Below are 15,488 nucleotides of genomic sequence, written 5' to 3'. Positions count from 1 at the left end.
AACCTTTCTGTCTAGTTCTTGAAACCCTTTCTCCTCCTACTCTCTAATGTAACCTCATCGAGCTCTTTAATTTCTGAATCTGTCCATATTCTCACTACATATCAGACTTTTACCTTGTGGTCAAATTTCCTTCTCTGAGAAGACTGGACTCTTATTACAGATAATCTAAGCCATTGTCTCTCCAGCACTCCCAATTCCTTCCTACCTCTCTTCTTAGGACAAGTCTAACCAGCAAAACTCCAGTCTTGACCAATCTTATGAATCTAGTAGTGGCTAAAAGAGGATACAGCCACAAGGGAGGGTTTTTATTTCTGTTTTGGTTTTTATGAGGAAGTCTTGAGCATAGTTGTAGGCTTTATAAGGAAAACAAAACAAAAATCAAACCAGTTGCTGTCAAGTCAATTCCAACTCGCAGCTGCCCCGTGTGTGTTGGAGTAGCACTATGTCCCATAGGGTTTTCAGTTGGCTGATTTTTGAGAAGTAGATTGCCAAGCCTTTCTTCTGAGATGCCTCTGGGTAGACTCAAACCTTCAACCTTTGAGATAGTCAAGGAGCTCATTAACTGCACCACCCAGGGACTCCTACACTAGGTATATTAGCTGAACATTAAAGAGAAAGGTGATCCTTTCAACTCTGGAGAATTTGGAGGGCATTTGACGTTTATATTTATAAGCAAAAGAGTTGTGACTAAGGCATACATACCAGGATAAGTTAGGATCTTTTAGAGGGCAGAGATTAGGGAAGTTCTAGTTTTGCCAGCTCTGGCAGGGTATGCCTGAATGAATCATGGGGGTGGGGGGGAGGGGGAGAGAACCTATCCCAGATAACACACCTTTAAGCCAGCCTGGCATATATGACAATGTTAGCTATAGTCTAGTGTGTGTCCTACGTCTTGGACCTCATTTCTTCTTTTTTTTTTTTTTAATTTTTATTGTGCTCTAAGTGAAAGTTTACAAATCAAGTCAGTCTCTCCCACAAAAACTTATATACACCTTGCTTACATACTCCCAATTGCTCTCCCCCTAATGAAACAGCCCACTCCCTCCTTCCACTCTCTCTTTTCATGTCCATTTCACCAGCTTCTAACCCCCTCTACCCTCTCATCTCTCCTCCAGGGAGGAGATGCCAACATAGTCTCAAGCGTCTGCCTGATCCAAGAAGCTCACTCCTCACCAACATCCCTCTCCAACCCACTGTCCAGTCCAATCTCTGTCTGGAGAGTTGGCTTTGGGAATGGTTCCTGTCCTGGGCCAACAGAAAGTCTGGGGGCCATGACCACTGGGGTCCTTCTAGTCTCAGTCAGACCATTAAGTCTGGTCTTTTTATGAGAAGTTGGGGTCTGCATCCCACTGCTCTCCTGCTCCCTCAGGGGTTCTCTGTTGTGTTCCCTGTCAGGGCAGTCATTGTTTGTAGCCAGGCACCATCTAGTTCTTCTGGTCTCAGGATGATGTAGTCTCTGGTTTATGTGGCCCTTTCCGTCTCTTGGGCTCATAATTACCTTGTGTCCTTGGTGTTCTTCATTCTCCTTTGGTCCAGGTGGGTTGAGACCAATTGATGCATCTTAGATGGCCTCTTAGACCCCAGACACCTCTCTCCAAGGTGGGATGCAGAATGTTTCCTTAATAGATTTTATTATGCCAATTGATTTAGATGTCCCCTGAAACCATGGTCCCCAAACCCCTGCCCCTGCTATGCTGGCCTCCGAAGCATTCAGTATATTCTGGAAACTGCTTTTAGTTTAGTCCAGTTGTGCTGACCTCCCCTGTATTGCGTGTCGTCTTTCCTTCACCTAAAGTAGTCCTTATCTACTGTCTAATTAGTGGATACCCCTCCCACCCTCCCTTCCTTCCTCCCCCACGTTGTAACCATCAAAGAATGTTTTCTTCCCTTTTTAAACTATTTCTTGAGTTCTTATAATAGTGGTCTTATACAATATTTATTCTTTTGCAGCTGACTAATTTCACTCAGCATAATACCTTCCAGATTCCTCCATGTTATGAAATGTTTCACAGATTCATCACTGTTCTTTATCCACGCGCAGTATTCCATTGTGTTAATATAGCATAATGTATTTATCCATTCATCCATTGATTAAAAAAAAATTTTATTTTTTTATTTATCCATTCATCCATTGATAGGCATCTTGGTTGCTTCCATCTTTTTGCTATTGTAAACAGTGCTGCAATGAACATGGGTGTGCATATATCTGTTTGTGTAAAGACTCTTATTTCTCTAGGATATATTCCAAGGAGTGTGATTGCTGGATCATATGGTACTTCTATTTCTAGCTTTTTAAGGAAGCGCCAAATTGATTTCCAAAGTGGTTGTACCATTTTACATTTCCACCAGCAGTGTACAAGTGTTCTAATCTCTCCACAGCCTCTCCAACATTTATTGTTTTGTGTTTTTTTGGATTAATGGCAGCCTTGTTGGAGTGAGATGAAATCTCATTGTAGTTTTGTTGGACCTCATTTCTTCCTCCATTTTTTTCTAACTGTTGTACTCCAATCCTGTTTCCATCTGACTCTCATGCTTTTTTTTTTTTTTAAATTGTACTTTAGATGAAGGTTTACAGAACAAATTAGTTTCTTATTAAACAATTAATACACATATTGTTTTGTGACATTGGTTGCCAACCCCACAAGATGTCAACACCTGGCTGATTCTTGACTTCACCTCTTGTTTTCAGTCCTGTTCCTGCTCTTTAGGCTTGGCATTAGTATTTAGTCTTCCCCGTTTGATTCTTGGTCTTTCCTCAAGGACGTGGCTCAGATCCACCTTTGTACTTTGAGTCTCAGAATCTAGCTCTGTTTGGGGCTGATGATAGTGCTTTAAAATTAGATTGTGGTGATGGTTTCACAACTCTGTGGATATACCAACCACCTCTGAAGCACTGGCCAGTGCACAATAAAAATAATAGTAGCTTTTATTTATACAGCATTCACTAGGCACAATGCACTGATACATATGCTTTATTCATAATCATCACGACAACCCTATGCGGTAGATGTGATCATTTTTCCTCTTTTTACTGAGAGTGAACATGGAACACACAGAAGTTATGTAATTTTCTCTAGGTCGTACAGCTTATAAGTGCCAGAGCTGAGGTAAGAGCAGGGAGTCTGGCTTCAGTATCAGTGCTCTTAATTATGCCATAGTGCCATGGTAGTGGTGTGTAGGGAGTTAATAAATATGTCTGTTTTTCTCATTGAAAAAGAAAGTAAAGTCAGCTGCTTAGAGCGCTAGTGGGGTGGGGAGGTGATTGAGTGGTGCAAAGATTTGCTATAACAAAAAAAAAAGTTTTTTCACTTTTTTAATTACTGAAGTGAGTCAGAGGGTATATCATTTATCCATTTATCTATCATTTATCTATTGCTGCGTGGGGTCGCTTTGAGTCAGAATCGACTCGACAGCAATGGAAAAAATTGCTGCATGATAAACTACCCCAAAACAAAGCGGCTTAAAACAATAGCCATATATTTAGTTCATGAGTTTCTGCATGGTTCTTCTTGTCTGGGTTAGGTTCAGCTGATCTCAGTATGCAGTTGGTTGATCAGCAGGGGGTTAGCTGATCCTGCATGGATTCACTCATAGAGTCACTCTGGTGGTAGGCTGGCTGGTCAACTGGGACAATAAGGTGACTGAATCATGTGCCTCTCATCCTCTAGCAGGCTAACCCAGGCATGTTCTGATGACTGCAGTATGTACAAGAGCCATGCCCCATTGTACAAGTGTTCTTCAAGTCTCTACTCAATGCCACAACACTACAGTGTCCTACTGGTCAAAGCAAATCATGTGGCCAACCCACATTCAAGGAGTGGAGAAATAGACTTCACTTCTTTATGGAAAGGACCCCAGGTGATGCAAGTGGTTTGCAATCAGCTGCTAACCTAAAGGTTTGTGGTTTGAACCACCAAATGGCACCATGGAATAAAGGCCTGGCAATTTGGTCTTGTTTGTTATCATATGTGATACACTCCTTAGGACATCCATAAATACAAGTGTGAGTGTTATGGGTTGAATTGTGTCCCCCCAAAATATATGTTCAAGTCCTAAACCCTGCTACCTACTAACGTGACCTTATTTGAATTTAGGGTCAGAGCTGACGTAATTATTTAAAATAAGGTCATAAGGGTGGGCCCTAAACAGTTTATAACTGGTATCCTCATAAAAAGAGAATAGTTACACAGAGATACAGATGGAAGACAGTCACGTGAAGACTGAGGCAGAGATTAAGCTTTTACTGCCACAAACCAAGGAATGCCTGGAGCTACCAGGAGCTGGAAAAGATAAGGAAGGCTCTTCCCCTAGAGCCTTTGGCAAGAACGTGATTCTGTTGATACCCTGAATTTGGACTTCTAGCTTCAAAACAGTGAGAGAATAAATGTCTGTTGTTTGGAGTCATCCACTTCGTGGTAATTTGTTACAATAGCCCTAGGAAACTACTACATGAGATTTTGCAAGAAGACGAGGTCTTAGAAGAGCAAGTGCTGGCAAAAACCAGATTTTTTTAATTCTGTATACAGTATAAACCATAATTCACAAGAAGGTAGTGGCTTCAATTTTTAATTCGAAAGTTAAGTGAGTATGCTTGCTTTGTTTTTTTTCCTTTTATCTATTTGTGAGTAGTGTGTGGGGAGTCTGAGTGTGAGGAGTACTGGCAGAGTTATAATTTTAACCTTGTTAATCCCAAACGGGTTAGTAGTGTAGTTTATTATTAACAGCAATAGGAATAGCCTGGGTATCAGCACTTTGGCACTCGTTCCCCAAGCTTCAGTTCCCACAGGATGATGTAAAACCTTGAGCTCAGGGAACCGGAATTTTTTATAATGGACACTAAGCATGCCTCCGTTTTGCCAGTGGGAGGCATTGTCTCATCCAAAGGAGACACTATCTTATCCAAGGCTGTTTGCTATTCAAACATCTTTGAAAAGATAGTCTGAAATGAAGGGCAGTCAGTGCCTCACTCGAAAGACATGCAGAAACAGACCCTGGAGAACTGTCTCTCAATAACCACCACCTCTATTATTTCAAATATATGCTAATCTCTTGTACGGGTTGTAAACTTAAAGGCCAAGAGGGGCCATCCAGGTATCAGAAATGAGTTAAGTGAACTAAGTGTTGTAATAGGGAGCAGTGGGGTTTGTAGGGAAGGTAAACTGAACATTGCAATCTTGCCCTTTACCCCCACCTCCAAAAACCATTTAGATGAAAAAAAAAAAATTTAAAAATACTGTGCTTGACAAATAAAACCACGGTCACTGTCTGCCGGTAAATTGTCATATGTGGTTTTTTGAATCGATTTTAAGTTGTTACATATGATTTTTCATCATAAACTTAAATTAATTTTTTAAAATGAGACTTGACTAATTGGAATAAATATTTAATGATATGATTTGATAAATTTGGTTTTAATACCTAATTGAATAAAGCGTATCATTTTTTCCCCTGTGAATTTTAGTCAATATATCTGAAAATTTAAGAGTTTCATGAAATATCCTATTTATATTTTAAGGAATAAACCTCACTAATTTAGTCTGATTCACCTGTTCTGAATTCAGAATACTGCAAGGTGGGCCATAACACGCACTCTCCTATGCCAGCCTTTACTGGGAAAGACAGGAAGTCCTATGGGTTAGCATGCTTTGATTCGTTGTTAAGGGAGATTTCTCCCAAACCAGTATTTCCATTTATGCTTTTGTCTGATTCTGTGAAGGCATAACCCAGGGGAATGTACCATGGCAAAACTTGGAGTGGATAGGGGAAAGCTTTTCTTTTGTAAAGTGGGAGAAAGAATATTATGAACATAGGCTCATTCTCAGACAGATCAACTGTAGAAAAGCTTCTTAGGAAAGTTGAGGATCTAGAAATTGATTTCTGAAAAATGGCCTCAAATGCAAGAAAGTTTTCATGTTATCCCAGGAGTACCAACATCCCAGTTTAAAGACTGTTGCCTTACATTGCGCTTTCAGGAACATCCTTTCTTTTGTGAACAAATTCCTTGGCAGCCTGAATTCTTCAAACATTTTTCACCACTCACCGTTTTTTGAAGCTTGGCTTCCCCTTGCCCCCGATGATATTAGCCCCTTTGAGCTCTCTTAAGAGGAGGCTGCTCTCTCTGTTTCTCACCATCTCAGCATTCCAGGAGACGAGACATCTAATTTGATCACTGACCTCACACATTCATTCTTGCATCTCTTCCTGAGATCCTTCAAGACCCAGTTCCAATCTTTCTCATCCTTCACTTCTTAACTCAAGCACCCTTCATCAGGGAAGCCTTCTGCAACCTCTCAGTTTTCATTAGTTTTATTTCTTACATACTGTCATAAAATTGTGTTCTTTTCCATCACTTATTTAATGTACAATGATATATTCATCAGAGTGATTATGATGTTAACTTCTGTTTCCTCACAAGACAGTAATCTCCGTGAAAGTAGAGATGATGTTTGTTTTTGCTACTATTGATCCCTAGCGCCCACAGAATGCCCGAAAAATAGTAGGTATTCAATAAATATTGTAGAATGAATTAATTATACTCTCTGGGTCTCTTGATTAATTTTCCCTAGCTTGAATTTAAAAGCTCCTCAGTTTGATTGTGATGGTCAGCTAGATGCGGGAACAATTGCTGTAATTACATATCTGAAAGACCCCGAGGATTCTGTTTACTATCCTGGGCTAGGTCAGCATGTAGAAATATGGCGGAAGAAAATCTGGCTATCTTGCTGTATCAGCCAAGGTTCTTCGTTGCTAGCTGTAGAAACAAACTCTGGTTGCTTTGGGTGGAAAATTGTTTACGTTAAGGATATTAGGCTGCCTGCAATGTCACTAGAAGTACTGGAGGATCAGGTTCACAGTTGTGCAACCAGTAACAACGTTCAAAATCAATTTGTAGAACTGGTTCAGGAGTACATTCCAACCACTATCCTCACTACTAGATGCTGGAGCTTCTCTGCAGACAGTGTTCAAGCACCTTTGCAGCAATTGCTCCAGGAAACTTATTTGCAATCACAGCCACCACCGCAGAGGAAGTTCTGTGCAGTCTTTGTTACTGCGCAGAGTTGAGGTGGGGGATGATGTCTGATCAGTTGAGCCTAAGTCATGGATGTGTATTCTTGCTGCCAGGGAGGCTGGAAAAGCCTTATTTTTCATTTCTATAGCACAGGTGGAAGCCCTGGTGGCATAGTGGTTAAGAGCTATGGCTGCTAACCAAAAGGTCTGCAGTTCAGATCCACCAGGTGCTCCCTGGAAATTCTATGGGGCAGTTCTACTCTGTCCTGTAGGGCCGCTATGAGTAGGAACCGACTTGACAACACACAACAACAACAACATAGTGGAAGTTGGTCTCTGCCTTACTAAGAATCATAAAGCGAGGGAATTACACAGAGCAAAAAGTTTCAGATACCAGTGGCTAGAAAGAATGATAAACGTCAACTACAAATGCTTATTGTTATTTATTTTCCCTTTCGTTATATCCCCATAGTTCTTTGTTTGTATGTTGTTGTTGTTAGGTGCCGTCAAGTCGGTTCTGACTCTGTACACAACAGAACTAAACACTGCCCGGTCCTGGGTCCTGAGTCATCCTTACAATTGTTGTTATGCTTGAACTCATTGTTGCAGCCACTGTGTCAGTCCACCTCGTTGAGGGTCTTCCTCTTTTCCACTGACCCTGTAGTCTGCCAAGCATGATGCCCTTCTCCAGGGACTGATCCCTCCTGACAACATGTCCAAAGTATGTAAGACGCAGTCTCGCCATCCTTGCTTCTAGGGAGTATTCGGGTTGTACTTCTTCTAAGACAGATTTGTTCATTCTTTTGGCAGTCCATGGTATATTCAATATTCTTTGCCAACACCACAATACAAAGGCGTCAATTCTTCTTCAGTCTTCCTTATTCATTGTCTAGCTTTCACATGCATATGATGCAATTGAAAATACCATGAGTTGGGTCAGGCGCGTTTTAGTCTTCAAGGCGACATCTTTGCTCTTCAACACTTTAAAGAGGTCCTTTGCAGCAGATTTACCCAGTGCAATGTGTCTTTTGATTTCTTGACTGCTGCTTTTGTTTGTATAACCCAAACCCAGAGCCGTCGAGTCTATTCCGACTCATAACAACCGTATAGGACAGGGTGGAACTGCCCCATAGAGTTTCCAGGGAGTGCCTGGCAGATTCAAACTGCAGACCCTTTGGTTAGCAGCCGTAGCACTTAACCGCTATGCCACCAGGGTTTCCTTTGTTTGTTGTATAGTGCTTATCAATTTCTACCCTGTGTAGTAGTTACTTGTATACATGTTTTACTCCCCACCTAGAAAGAAACTATGTTGTATTTGCATTCTTTAAGAGCCCTGGTGGTGCAGTGATTAAGAGCCAGGCTGCTAGGCTGCTAACCAAAAGGTCAGCAGTTTGACTCTATCAGCACTTCTTGGAAACCCTATGGGGCAGTTCCACCCTGTCCTATAGGGTTACTATGAGTCAGAATCGACTAGAAGGCAATGGTTTGGTTTTTGTTTGTTTGTTTTAGTAGCCAGTAAAAGGAGACCTGGTGGAACAATGGTTAAGCAGCCTGGCTGCTAACAGAAAGGTCTGCGGTTCAAACCTATGCAGCAGCTCCATGGGAGAAAAGACCTGGCGGTCTGCTCCCATAGTTATAGAGTAAGAAATCTTATGGGCAGTTCTACTCTGTCATATACAGTTGCTGTGAGTCAGAATCAACTTGATGGCACCTAAAGACAGCAGTAGCCAGTAAAGTGCCTAAGCTATATGCAGGTGGTAGGAGATTTGGTCATCACTGGTATTTATTGAGGTGCCTGGGTGGCACAAGCAGTTTGTGATCAGCTGCTAACCGAAACATTGGTGGTTCAAACCTATCCAGTGGCTACGCAGAAGAAAGACCTAATTGTTTCTGTAAAGATTACTGCCAAGAAAGCCCCAAGAGCCAGTTCTGCTTTGTGGTACATGGGGTCACCAGGAATTGGGCCGACACTGTGACAGCTATGAGAGCCTACTATTGAGGTGTGCCGTGAATGGCGGACAATTAAACTGAATTAAGTTTGTCATTAAGGGGGCTGCTCCCTAAAATATTCTGATCTGGAAATTCTTTAATCTAGAATTCTCACGTAATATATAAGAAATCAATACCTGACACTGCCAATTCTATAATCTTGAAATTCTAAGATTCAATGAAAATTGTAGCGACTATTTCTAAAACAAATCCCTCTCTGACACTTTACTTTTATCAGCCATAAGTGATTAGAATTATGTTAGTTAACACTAAAACAACTTTTTACACTGTCTGTTCCTTCAAATGCTTTCACTTTTTATCACATTTATTCTTTTTAGGCTGAAGAGACTGTATATATTGTGCACTCTTATTTTTAGTGTTTAACTTCAATTTGATTAAATACTTAAATGTGGGTACCAAGTGAAAAATGAGGTTGCTAAAGGTTAATGGTTTAATGCTTTTAATAACTATTAGTGCTACTTCTGCATCTTGTCAAAACGAGGCAAGTTCATTCTGGCAGGTCCCGGAAGAGCTGTCTAATGAAGAATGACTTCATTTAGTTAAAGAAAAAAAAAAACCCCAAACAACCAAGTAAGACCAACCATCCTCCTCCACAGATAATTTGCAAAATACCTGTTCTAACTATGGCATTAATATAAAGAGAAGTGTCAAATAGTCATAAACACTACATTAAAAATGTGAACTTTCTTTAACCTTACAATTAGAGCCTGAGCTGATCTTGTCAGTGCCTTATTACACAAAACAGACTGACAATGCCAAAGAACATTCCGACCAAATCATGTGCATTTCTGTAACACTATGCCAAACAGATAATTGATCAAGGAAAACGGGAGGGAAAATAAAAAGTTTTATGGTACTTACTTCTACATTTTAAAGTGCATTTCCATAAAATATCTGACAATCTAAAACTAATGGTGAAATTTCAGGGTAAAGGATATCAGGGCCATAAGTGGTGAACCCTCAAATTCTCCTCGATATTGTTCAGTTCATTAAATTGTGCCAAGGAAATTCACCTGGTCATTTGAACTCTTTCTATAAATATATATTTTTTTCTTCTCCCACAATAAGAACTTTTAACAGGTGCTAACACACCTTGACACTTTAGAGAACAAGTAATATTTTTGCCAGCAGATTTTGGCTGGTATTACAGAGAACTTTTTATCATAGAGGAATATTGGGCAGTATTAGTTTTCAAATTCTCTAGATAAGAAAATTATAACGAGAACACTTCAGAACATTTTCCTACCTTCGAAATGGAGATTGTCTTGAGATTTAATTTCTTCATTAGTGATTTTACTAATATGATTAAAAAAAAAGTCTGACAAACTGAAAAGCCATTATATTATAATCAACCACATTATACAATTTGCTATAATATTCTGCAAAAGATGACTGAAGAAACTCCATAAAAAAGGATACTATTTAATGCTAGTTAGAAGCCATAAATACTTTTGGAGTTGTTTCTTCACAAAACAGTGCTAATTAATAAGAATTAGAAAATACATTAAAGTCATAAATAGGTAGAAATGTCCCCGCCATTTTGTACAGATTTCTGTATTCCGAAAAGTCTATACTATGTTAATGTGCTAGAAACAACATAAAAATGAAGAGGAAAATATTTGAGAATAAGTATCAGCTGTGGGTTCAAATTTGAACTCCAGTCTGAATTTTGAATGTTGTTTTGCAAATAAGTTTTATTAACTTACGTATTCAACAAGCATTTATTTTGTGCAAGTCACTGTATTAAGCACCAGGAAAATAAAAATGAAATTGGTCTGGGCTTTTAGGTATACATGATCAATTGGTTAGATAAATATGAATGAATACGATTTTAGCCCAGTGAGATAAAGTGCTGGTAGATACATAAATAAAGTTCAACTGTTAGTACTCAGTTTTCTTTTTCCTTTTTAAATAATATTTTATTGTGTTTAATTACCCCTTTTGTTACCATTGGCATAAATGGTTTGCCAGCCACTTTTTATGCCTCTGGATCTCATTGGCAAGGCGTTATGCTGGTTCTAACGCGTTTAGTGTCAAGGTGGGTCCCTTTTGAAACGTGTGAAGCTCAGCAGACCGGAGTTGGAACCTCATTGTTGGGTAGGCTGAGCATTCTATTAGGTGATGCTTCCTGGATGTGTTAGTTTTGTAAACTTTTGTCTTTTTTTCCTTTTGTCTATGAGATAAGGCTTGCAAGCATAGTTATGGCTTTCCTGTGTGATAGTTAGGGAACCCTGATGGGTTTATTTTGGAAAGGCACTCACAATAAATTATGGCTCTCGTTTATGGCTCTCGTTCCCATTGGCATGCTGTCATGCCACAGATTGGTGGTGCTGCGGTGTCACTAGTCTCATTGGCAGATTGTATTGTCAGATCATATTTTTCAAAATCCATACTACAGACCAAAAATTTAAACACCCTCAATCAGTAAGCATGCATTCCAAAACTGAAAACGCATGCTGTCAAAAAATTCAAAAAAAAAAAAAATTTGGTAATGAAAGTTTCCACAGCAAATTAGTTTCCCGTTTAACAATTTCTACACAAATTATTCAGTCATATTGGTTACATTTTCACAAGGTGGCATCATTCTCATTCACTCATTCTGGTTGTATCATTCCCAGTACTCTAGTTTTCCTGCCCCCTCCTCATCTTTGATTTAGAGTAATTTTTGACCATTTGGTCTCATATAGGTGATTTTTTAAAGGAGCCCATTACTTATGGGTGATATTCTTTACTTTATGTGCTAGTTTGTTACTTAGCTAAAAGGTGACCTCTAGGAATAATTTTGGTTTAAGATTTAAAGAGTATTTCAGGGCGATAATCTCAGGGAGTCTTCTAGTCTCAACCAGTCCAGTAAATATGGACTTTCTAAGATTTGAGTTATGTTTCACGTTTTTCTCCTGATAAAAATGTGAAATATTTTATCTGGATTCAAATACTGTGGCCCTGATCAGAACAGTCAGTAGTGGTAGTGGGGCACAATCTAGTTTTTCTGGACTTGGGGTAGATAAGACCATGGTTTGTGTAGACTATTTTTTTATTAGTCCTGTAGACTACTTTCTTCTCTGAGTCTTTGGTTTCCTTCTTCCTCTTTTGTTCCAGACGTACCTTAGATGACTGTTCACAAGCTTTTAAGATGCCAGACACTACTCACCACTTTGGGATGTAGAACATGCACTTTATGAACTATATTATGCCAATTAACTGAGTTATATTTGTCATATCCTTTATCAAAAATGTCCTTTTCTCCTGTGTGCTTCTTAGTGATGTCATTTACCTTGGTCAAACTCTGTGTACTTCAGTATTGTCTTTCCCATCACCAAAAATAACAAGGGTCTACTATTCCTATAGGTTTGCTATGAGTCAGAATCAACTCCATGGCAACGGGTTGTTTGCTATCTCTATAGAGTATTCCCCCTTCCCCTTCCCCCCCATCCCTGGTAACCACCAATGAACGTTGGTCTCTGTATATGTATCTATTCTTGTCTTCTTATAAAAGTAAAATCATACAATATTTGTCCTTTCGTGATTGACTTATTTCACTCGGCATAATGCCCTCCAGATTCATCCACGTTATGTTTCAAGGACTCATCATTATTCTTTGTAGTTGCATAGTATTCCATTGTATGTGTGTACTACAGTTTGTTTATTCATTTGTCTGTTGATGGACACTTAGATTGTTTCCATCTTTTTGCTATTGTGAATAATGCTGCAATGAGCATAGGTGCATATATGTCTGTCCATGTCTTTTTCACGGGTTCTCTAGTGCTTGGTTTTCTTCTTATAAAAATGAGAATAAATCAATCTTGAATTCAAAGCAGAGATGTAAGATAATGAATTGAATATTCTGACTTTCTTGAATGCGAGAGGCATTACTTTATTATTTCTTTACTTTTAATCGCAGGATAGGAAGCACAGTTGGTTAGTACACTATGTGTTCATTTTTTGTTCATCCATATGTTTTTCATTCATACAAGACATACTGTCTTACAGCACAACTTGTGCAAGGCAAGGTCATGGAAGCTCCATAGACACATTCAAACTCCCTGAGGGACCGAATTGCTAGGCTGAGGGCTGCGAGGACCATGGTCTCGGGAACATCTAGCTCAATGGCACAACATACTTTATAGAGGAAATGTTCTACACTTTACTTTGGTGAGTAGCATCTGGGGTCTTAAAAGCGTGTATGTGCAACAGAGAACCCCTGAGGGAGCAGGAGAGCAGTGGGATGCAGACCCCAAATTCTCATAAGACCAGACTTAATGGTCTGACTGAGACTAGAGGGACCCCGGTGGTCATGGCCCCCAGGCCTTCTGCTGGCCCAGGACAGGAACCATTCCTGAAGCCAACTCATCAGACATGTATTGGACTGGACAATGGGTTGGAGAGGGGTGCTGGTGAGGAGTGAGCTTCTTGGATCAGGTGGACACTTGAGACTTTGTTGGCATCCCCTGCCTGGATGGGAGATGAGAGGGTAGAGGGGGTTAGAAGCTGGCGATATGGACACGAAAAGAGAGAGTGGAAGGAGAGAGCAGGCTCTCTCATTAGGGGGAGAGTAATTGGGAATGTGTAGCAAGGTGTATATGGGTTTTTGTGTGAGAGACTGACTTGATTTGTAAACTTTCACTTAAAGCACCATAAAAATTATTAAAAAAAAAAAAAAGCGTGTGTGCAGCCATCTAGGATACTTCACTGGTCTTACCCCTTTGGGAGCAAAGAAGAATGAAGAAAACTAAAGATACAAGGGAAAGATTAGTCCAAAGGACTAATGCACCACACCTACCACGGTCTCCACCACCCTGAATCCAGTACACCTAGATGGTGCCTGGCTGCCACTACTGACTGCTCTGACAGAGATCACAATAGATGGGCCCAGGCAGAGCTGGAGAAAAATGTAGAACAAAATTCTAACTCAAAAAGAAAGAGCAGACTTGCTAGCCTGACAGAGTCTAGAGAAACCCTGAGAGTATGGCCCCCAGTCACCCTTTCAGCTCAGTAATGAAGCCACTCTTGAGGTTCACTGTTCAGCCAAAGATTGGACAGGCCCATAAAACAAAACGAGACTAAAGGGGCACACCAGCCCTAGGGCAAGGACAAGAAGGTAGGAGGGGATAGGAAACCTAGTAATAGGAACCCAAGGTTGAGAATGGAGAGTGTTGACATGTCGTGGGATTGTTAACCAATGTCATAACAATATGTCTACTAACTGTTTAATGAGAAACTAGTTTGTTCTGGGAAACCCTGCCTTCATCTAAAGTACAATAAAAAAAGAGAAAAAAAAAAGAAAAGAATTACTGTCTTAGTTATCTAGTGCTTCAATAACAGAAATATAACAAGTGGATAGCTTTATCAAAGAGAAATTTATTCTTTCACAGTCTACTAGGCTACAAGTCCAAATTCAGGGCATCAGCTCCAAAGGAAGCGTTTCTCTCTCTCGGCTCTGGACGAAGGTCCTTTTCATCAGCCTTCCCTTGGTCTGGGAGCATCTCAGCGCAGGAACCTCAGGTCCAAAGGATGTGTTCTGCTACCCGCACTGCTTTCTTGGTAGGTCCCCAACTCTCTGCTTTCTTCCCTTTCCTTTTATCTCTTGGAAGATAAAAGGTGGTGCAGGCCACACCCCAGGGAAACTTCCTTTACATTGGATCAGGGATGTGACCTGAACAAGAGTGTTACGTCCCACCCTAATCCTCTTTAACCCCAGGCAGAGATTATGATTTATAATACATACGAAAATCACAAAATGGAGGACAACCACACAATACTGAAAATCATGGCCTAACCAAGTTGACATATATTTTGGGGGGACACAATTCAGTCCATGACAAATACCTATTGAACATCCTATGAGCCAGGCCATATAATGGATGCTGGAAATACAATAATGAAGAAGATAGTCACAACCAAGAGGCTAATGGAATAACAATGAAAATGAGGTCATGAATTGGATGACTTTAGGAGTTTTTTCCTGCTCCATAGCTTTTTTTAGCTACAGATTGAATGCTTAGCTGTTGTTGCTGTTAGGTGCCACCGAATTGGTTGTGACTCATAGAGACCCCATAGGACAGAGTAGAGTTTCCCAGAAGCGTCTGGTGGATTTGAACTGCTGACCTTTTGGTTAGCAGCCAAGCTCTTAACCACTACTCCACCAGGGTGTTGGTAGCAAAGTGCAATTGTGAACTTGGAAAGTAGCTCCAAGATATACTCAATTCATAATTAGTCATTAGTATCCTTTATGTATATAGAGGCTTGCATCTCATTACTGTCCTTTACATTTTGAATCAACATTCTAGGGTTTTTTTTTTCCCCCTTAGCTTTCTAAATTAACAATCCTGTCAAATCTTTAAAATATGAAGCCTTGGGGAGAAAGGATAACAGCAGTGGAACGTATTTCCTGTAAATCACTTTAAACTTTGTGGTATTGTCATTAAACCCCAGGAGAATAATCTTCTGTAATTGAATATTTAAATCTAATT

The sequence above is a fragment of the Elephas maximus genome, chromosome 3 (genome assembly GCF_024166365.1).
Source record: "Elephas maximus indicus isolate mEleMax1 chromosome 3, mEleMax1 primary haplotype, whole genome shotgun sequence".
Taxonomy (NCBI): domain Eukaryota; kingdom Metazoa; phylum Chordata; class Mammalia; order Proboscidea; family Elephantidae; genus Elephas; species Elephas maximus.
The sequence above is the reverse complement of the archived record's forward strand: the minus strand, read 5'-3'. Positions refer to the sequence as shown.